Source organism: Protomyctophum bolini (genome assembly GCF_963924005.1).
Source record: "Protomyctophum bolini genome assembly, chromosome: 5".
Classification (NCBI taxonomy): Eukaryota; Metazoa; Chordata; class Actinopteri; order Myctophiformes; family Myctophidae; genus Protomyctophum; species Protomyctophum bolini.
In genome coordinates, this window is record NC_137866.1 from 3,929,756 (window position 1) to 3,938,051 (window position 8,296).

Here is an 8,296-nt window from a genome sequence, read left to right on the forward strand (position 1 = left end):
CACGTTTCATTGAGAATGTATACTTCACTCAACACTATAGTGGCCTCGCACAGTAATTCCGGGGGGCGGGGGGGGGGCATTGCAGGCCACAGCAGTTGTTGGTAATAACGAAGTGCAGAAATGGATACTTTGGTGTTTTGCAGTGTCCGAGTGTACGAGGTTGTGTAAGGTTAATGAGATGTCACTCATCTCAGTCATAAGCCACATGGCAGCCATTGGATCAGGCGAGCTTCACTAATCGGGCCATTCGGGGGCCGGCCATGCATGTTTTTCTTTTCTTCCCAAAGGCCGACCGAAAAGAGACCGGAAATCTTTTCTTTTTTTTTAAGTTTTAAATTATGTATTTTATCTTGTTTTAGTTTAAAAATGAATGCACGCACACACTGTCGAGGGAAGCTCCAAAGCAGCGATGAACCGGGCCCTCGCACCTCTGTCCTGCTGTCAATCAGTTACATACTGTAGGGGGAAAATAGGAGAAACCTGACCTATATCGGCTATATTCACTTGGCGGTGAAGTTTGACACGTCACGCCGTTTCACGCAAACGCACGGTTTTCATCACATTTTATCTTTAAGGTCTTTTGTGTATATATATATGCTGAGCGACTTTGAGGTGGATCTGACCATCCTTCTAAGAGGAGTTTATTATTAAAGTATGACAAAGAAAAGTCTACTAAATACAATAAATTAGTGTGTGTCAAGATACAGTAGTAGTATTTGCTATCAAGAAGTAGAAGAAGAAACAGGGGAATTAAGTGGCACTTCTGGAAAGCAAAGATTTAAACTCGCAACTGTAGATTTTGACATTAATCAATACTTTGCAACTATACATTACATATTATGTATTGTCTAAAATGAAGGTTTCCCGAGATTATGATTGCTGGTGGCGGTTACTACCATTACTACTACTAGTATTGATTAACAGTATTTGCTATATATATATATATATATATATATATATAGAGAGAGAGAGAGAGAGAGAGAGAGAGAGAGAGAGAGAGATTTTTTTTTTTTTTGCCTTTCAGTTTTTGTGCTTTTTCTTCTTTTTTTGTATCTTGTTTTCGGTGTATTTGTGTGCCATCGTATTTTTTATATCCATTATGTGTATATATACTCTTATCTTTGCGTCTATGTTTGCTGTTTCTGGACGGGGGCGGGCTACAAAAACTGAACTGTTTTGACTGAACTGCTTGTCTGCAAGTAACCTGTACAAAGGAATAAAAACAAAGTAAACATGAAATGAAAGTTTCTTACAGCAGCAAGCTGTGATTGATCAGTGACATAATTATTGCCTCTCCCTCCCTCCTCCAGCCTGTTAGCTCCCTCTCCTGTCAGAGCATATAGCAGCTGGCCTGATCTCTCTCTTAGCACAGCAATCATTATGATCTTAATACGTAGCCTATTATTAAACATAAACAAACTGCATAAAGCATAAACTAAGAGATACACATGATACACAGAATAATTAAAGATCGTGGAGAATTTCCTGGTGAGGACGATTCTACAAATCATGAATTCTAAATCATGACAGTTTTCAGAAAAACGTATATGCGCTATATGTCAGTCGTTCTCAAACATTTTCATGTCAAGGACCCCCAGAAACATGTACCGGTAATTGTCGTTCATTCCACACGCTGTAGCCTAGCCTACGTCCTTCTGGGGAAACTTCCTCCCCTGTCAGGCGATAAGAAACACCCTGCTGACTCCTCATGCATTGAAGGAAGCATGATGACTCTGAGCTGCTCCCCAGGTCACTCAGTCTACCGGAACGAATAACGACATATTCTAAGATGGGGGTCGAGTCGACGGCCAATTAGGCTACATATATTTTTGGGGGTCCTTGACATGAATGAACATGTTTGAGAACGACTGACATATATAGCGCAGAAGTTTTTCTGAAAACTGTCATGATTTAGAATTCATTTGTAGAATCGCCCTCACGCCTCACCAGGAAATTCTCCACGAGCTTTAATTATTCTGTGTATCTGTGTCTCTTATTTACACCAACAATGTTCTTGTGAAGCATTTTGTTTATGCTTAATAATACGTATTAAGATCATGCCCAGGACTACAGCGTATAGACACATGTGGCACCCGGTGAAAAATGGGTTACAAAATCGTAGGATGAAAAAATTAAAATAATACCATATCAGAACAAAGCTATATTACTGTTGCTGCTGACTTGGGAGCGAGGCCATTTTTGACGACCCGACCAATAAGACACATGAAGAAACCACGTTATCTTATCTCGTACAATGTGCAACTGCAAAATCAGCTCACGATATATATAATATATAATATACTATATTAATAAACCAGTAGGCCTACTGCGGGCCCTGCCTGTGGTCAACTATAAAGAGCACAGTAACTATGTGTGGATGTTTAAAGCATCACGTCAGCCATGCACGGCACAGTCAGAAGCTTCATAACAAACTCTCTTCGTAGGCTTTTCAAAATGCCATGAAAAATGGCTGTGTGTGTGAGCCTTTCAGACGGGCGCTCATCGTGTTACGCTGTCACCACCCACAGCAGGGGGTATAATGTCACGCCAGGGGATCTCTTACGCACAGCACAGCACGGGGCAATGCGGTCTTCAGGGCGCCAGACGGAACAGAGTCCCGATCCTCCCGACCTCTGGGACTCTGTGTGTATAACTATAGGCTATACCGTGTGCACATCACGCACACGGTATACACACCAAGCAAGCACTCACTGTACCCACTGCCCAGCCAGGACCACCTCCACTGTCTCGAGGAGCCGTCAGGAATGGAATTACAGAACTGTGTGTGGAGCATTAAGGACGTGCACACACATACACGTAGACGCCAAAGGGCCGGGTCTGAAAAACAACTGCCCCGATCTCCAGACCACGAGTGCAGCATTTACGACATGGTGTGTAGAGTAGAGTAGAGTATAGAGTTTATTTATTTTGGTCATTATAAAACAAATCAATACAGTGCCTGCTTTTTTTTTTGTTGCAAAAGAAACATTGACCAAAAAGGTGTAGGCCTATAAGCCTAAGCTTTAAATAGTGCCTGTAGGCTACCCTTCTAACAAATAAATGGCTTTCATAGGTAAAATAATACAACAAAGCAAACAGAAGGCGGAAAACAAACAAACAAGAAAACAAACATAACATAACATAAAACAAAAACAAAGACAGACAGGACAATACAGTTAACACAGGAACAAGACAAAAAAGAACAAAAACAACAAAACAAAACTCAAAACGAGCAAACAAAACATCATATCGATGGTGAAACAAATGCAAAAGGCCCCTCCTCTCCTTTCCATGCCATATAGGTACTGGAAGGCAGGCCAGGCTGCATTCGGGAGAATGCCCTTCTTTTCTGAAAGTCTCCTGAACTTAGTTGCACGCAGTATTTTGCGGTGAACTAATTTGTTTAGAAATCCATGTCGTAATGTATAGGCCTACACACCGCATCTCCAGTAGATAAAGAGTGCTGGGTTGCGCTCTGAAAATAGCTGCTCTACAAGCTCACAACGCGTCGCGCTGCGACACGTTGTGAGCTTGTAGATCATATATTTTTGTCCAAAAGTGGGATTTCAATTTCAGCCTCTGCCTCTCTAACATGTGGAGTGATGCAGAGGGAGTTCTCACTGTGCCGTTTACAACAAATATTAGACTAACTTTTTTTCTGGCAGGATCAGTAATGCTTCACACATTGGAGCTTGTCTCCCTGTTTGTTTAACCACGTACTGTAAACATGATGAGTGTGAGCTATACATGCATCGGCCATTTTGAGCAATTCTTTCAATTAACACCCACCTTCCCACTCCCTTTTTTATAGCAACTGTGTATGGCAGTGCTTCTTAAACAGGTTCATGTCAAGGACCCCTATACTGTACATTTACTGTATGTATTTGGCTGCAGACCTGGCCTGAATTCTCACTTTGTTTCACTGCGAGGCTATAGCGATTCGAAGGCTGCATGGAGCCAGGCTACCGCAGACCCCTCATCTGAAGAGCCAGGCTACCGCAGACCCCTCATCTGAAGAGCCAGGCTACCGCAGACCCCTCATCTGAAGAGCCAGGCTACCGCAGACCCCTCATCTGAAGAGCCAGGCTACCGCAGACCCCTCATCTGAAGAGCCAGGCTACCGCAGACCCCTCATCTGAAGAGCCAGGCTACCGCAGACCCCTCATCTGAAGAGCCAGGCTACCGCAGACCCCTCATCTGAAGAGCCAGGCTACCGCAGACCCCTCATCTGAAGAGCCAGGCTACCGCAGACCCCGCATCTGAAGAGCCAGGCTACCGCAGACCCCTCATCTGAAGAGCCAGGCTACCGCAGACCCCTCATCTGAAGAGCCAGGCTACCGCAGACCCCTCATCTGAAGAGCCAGGCTACCGCAGACCCCTCATCTGAAGAGCCAGGCTACCGCAGGCCCCTCATCTGAAGAGAAATTGGGACAATTTGCACTAAAGAAGTTATTCCCCATTTTGTGAAAAAATGAAATAAAATAATGTTTGTTTTATAGCTGATCTACATTTGACGTAGCCGTTTGTAGGTCAGCTGTAGTATTATGAAATAAGGTTAAAGTGGTTAAATAAATGTTGATGTGACACAGATTAAGAAATCAGATATATTATCGAAATGACAAAAAATAATTTGTTCGTTATTGTTATGGTGGGGAGAATGACTTGAGTAATGGGCTTGAGTGCGACTGCAGAGACAGAGCTACAGTATATAATGCTATTTTAATGATTAATCATCTATTTATACAGAAACTTTGGCCCTGCATTTAGGGACGAGTTATCCAGTTACAACTAACTACAGTATAACTGCATGGGGACCCCCTGGAGACTCCTAAAGGACCCGCGGGGGTCCCCGGACGGACCCCGCTACAAGGACCCCCTGAGGGAACGTCAGGTTATTATTGTATATGGATAGCGTGATTAATTAATAGGCATCAAGTAAATGTGCATGCAGCCCACCATTTTTAGTTCACAGTAGGGTGCCCAGATCTAAACTTTTCATTTGAGGGACAGAAGTATCGCTTCTCTCACATCAAGCTATTAAATGCCTTGATGTCATATTCGACCATAGGCCTATTGGCTATCATTTATAAACTCCTCTGGTGTCTCACATTGTTTTAAAATCATGCTTTATTTTTATGCTATTTGAACAGGCTTAAAAACACATCTTGCAAGAATAGACGATGAGAGAGCTTTACAACAGAAGGCCAACCATTAGGGGACTAAACTATTAGGGCATTTGAACACTGATGCAATCACATGCCAGTCACAATGTGGGACAGGGTCTCAATTTGTGGGACGCCTGAAAAGTCTTGGAAATGAGGGACTGTCCCACGCAAAGAGGGACATCTGGTCACCCTATAGTTCACAGTGAAATTAAGCCAGAGGCTAACATTTCCAAAACAAACTGAAGGGTGGGTGGGTTAGGGGTGGGTTAAGGGTGGGTTTCGGGGCGAGGCAGGGGAGGGGAGGGGGCTCCGAAACCACTGATGATTCAGTGTTTCCACTGCAACCATCGACATGCGTTCAGCAGAGCCAAGCAAGTTGACGGGTTCACACTTTCATCACAAGCGTGCCAATAAACGCCAACGGGTGATTTATACGTGTGACAGTACTTAACGACATTCTCAGAAAATGAGATGAGTGACACGCAATGACACGCAATGACACGCAATAACACGCAATGACACGCAATAACACGCAATGACATCTATACATTTGATGTGTTGGTCATATAGCGCTTGCTAATAAAAGTGTATTAATTTATTCAATGAGTAATTAAACCATTTTGGGGCGGGAACCTCTTTTGGTGTATTAAACATTATGTTATAATTTAGCTATTGAAAAATAGCAGATCTACAAGCTCATAGCGCGCCACCGAGTGGCGCGCTACGAGCTTGTAGGTCTTGCTACTTTTGAAAAATCGTGAAAATATTTATTTCAGAAAACTGGAGGATTTTTTTTAATTTTGTGGTCAGGCCTAAATGGGTTAAAGTCATTTTCAGTGTCGTCGAGTAATACAATATCATGTAGAACAACATCACACAAACATCAGAAGATCAGGAAAAGAGTGGGTTTCTAAATAAAAAGCTATAAGACACATTTCAAAACGATGAAAAAGCCGCAGGAATCAATTTGAGCTGTTTAAGTGCTCCTCCTTTCTGCACGCAATGACATCCAAAGTCCACATTTGGGGCATGATGTCATTATTTATGGGTGAACATTTTAGAAAACTTTCAACCTTTTAGAATCTGCAGGGTGACAAAACCGGCAGTTATTTTCTAACTCCCGGTTTGGGCTTTTGAAAATAATAGTCAAACACCAAAAAAAGATTTATAGATCTTGTACAAGCTCGCATCGTGAGACTCCAAATTGATAGTCCTTATTTAATAACATCTGTTTGTTTGTTTTGTTTGTTTTACTGTTTTGAGTTTTTGTTTTGTTTTTGTCTTCTTCTTCTTATAATAAGTATTATTATTATTACTATATAGGCCAAATCTAAGCCCTGCTTAGATTTATTTTTTATTTTTTCCATGGAATCTAAATCTGACACTATTCTCTGCTCAGTGTATTCTGAATCTTGTTCAAACAAGGGTAGGCGCAATAAGCCTCTCGGCTTCAGCCTTCACCTTTTCGGCACCACTAGTGGAAATTAATGTATGTATACTCTACGTCTGTATGTACTCCTTTTATTAACCGAAATAAAATCTATCTATCTATCTATAGCTTGTTGGTACTTTTAAGACTTTTGACAATAACTATTTTAAGATTTAGCACATTTCAACAGGACAGAACATGATGCAAATCTATATAGGTATATAAGCACTCAAAACAAGTGGTTTCATTGCTGAAAACCAGGACTATTTGAAAACCGGGGCATATGAATGTTTTAGAGACATTATGCCAGGACTCGATCAGGACACGCGGGGTTGAAACCAGGACAATCTCGGGAAAGACCTGTGAGTGACGTTGGGTCATTCTAATAAAATACAGGCCTTATATAAACTTATAAGCTATAGAGAGGGTTTTAGACTATGTAATTCTATATATCTCTCACGCCCACAATAGCCAAATCAATTGGGAGTATTTCATGTTTTATGGTGTGAGGCTTGCTGCGTTGTGCTGCTATGTGTGAACGCTGAGAAATGTAGCCCTGTGAGAAATGACAAACGTGTCAGCATTTCCAGACGGTTTTCTCTTATCAGGAATCATAATCTGACAGCTGTGCTGGACTGTCGCCAACTTGTTCCCAGTGAGATTATGACTGAACTGTTCCTACACACGCGCTAACTGCCTCTGCATGCTGTTTGAGTAATATAACCACATCTGTGACATAAGGCTATACCACTTTTTGTGTGTGTGTGTGTGTGTGTGTGTGTGTGTGTGTGTGGTGAACTGGACTTTGTCTTGAACCCATTTAGGCCTGAAAAAAAATGTCTTCTAAATCATGACAATTTTCTGAAAAACCTCATGTTTCTATGTCAGTGGTTCTCAGTATATTTCATGTCAAGGACCCCAGAAATGTAATTGCATGGCCGCAGACCCCCATATGAAAATATGTTGTTCCAGGGACCCCCCCCCCCCCCAGAAGCAAAGATTTGAGTTAAAAACGTTCACTCTGAAAGAATATATATACAACAAAATGTGCGCCATATTTTCACGATTTTTCAAAAAATAGCAGACCTACAAGCTCGTAGACCTATATGAGTTTGTAGATCTGCTATTTTTCAATAGCTAAAGTATAACATAAATGCTTGTGACACCAAAAGGGGTTCCTGTACAGAACGGCTTAGGTGGAAAAAGTGAAATATTGCACTCACACACGTACAGACGTAGAGTGAGACCTCCGCAGACAGGACATATTCACAGACATGTGCGTGTCGTCTACAGTACAGACACTTGGCTCCTCCTCCTGCTGATGAAAAGATTTATCTATATTGTTAATAATAATTCTGGGTGTTGGTTTCTTAAGTCGTGATGAACTGCAGTTTGAGCGTCCAAGTCTGTGAGTGACACATGCTCTTGGACGCAGGACACGCACGCACGCACTCACGCACGCACGCACACACGCACGCACGCACGCACGCACACGCACGTTATATCTTACTATTAAAGTGCACTTTTCAAACTACACGTACTACTTTCAACCGAGTTGTTGCTGTTTTCTTGTGCTTTATTTATTTATAGTAGAGACTACAGAGACAGGAATGCAAGAGTCAAAGGAAGAAAGGAGAGCCATGTGGCAGACGCACACAGACACACAGACACACAGACACACAGACACACACACACACACACA

The 8,296-nt window shown here is 42.1% G+C and overlaps 1 long non-coding RNA gene across 1 annotated transcript in view; it reads right to left on the reverse strand.

Moving 5' to 3' along the window:
• The window catches only part of LOC308316196, a 224,131-nt gene that overhangs the window by 142,448 nt on the left and 73,387 nt on the right, over positions 1 to 8,296 (reverse strand). The window lies entirely within an intron of this gene.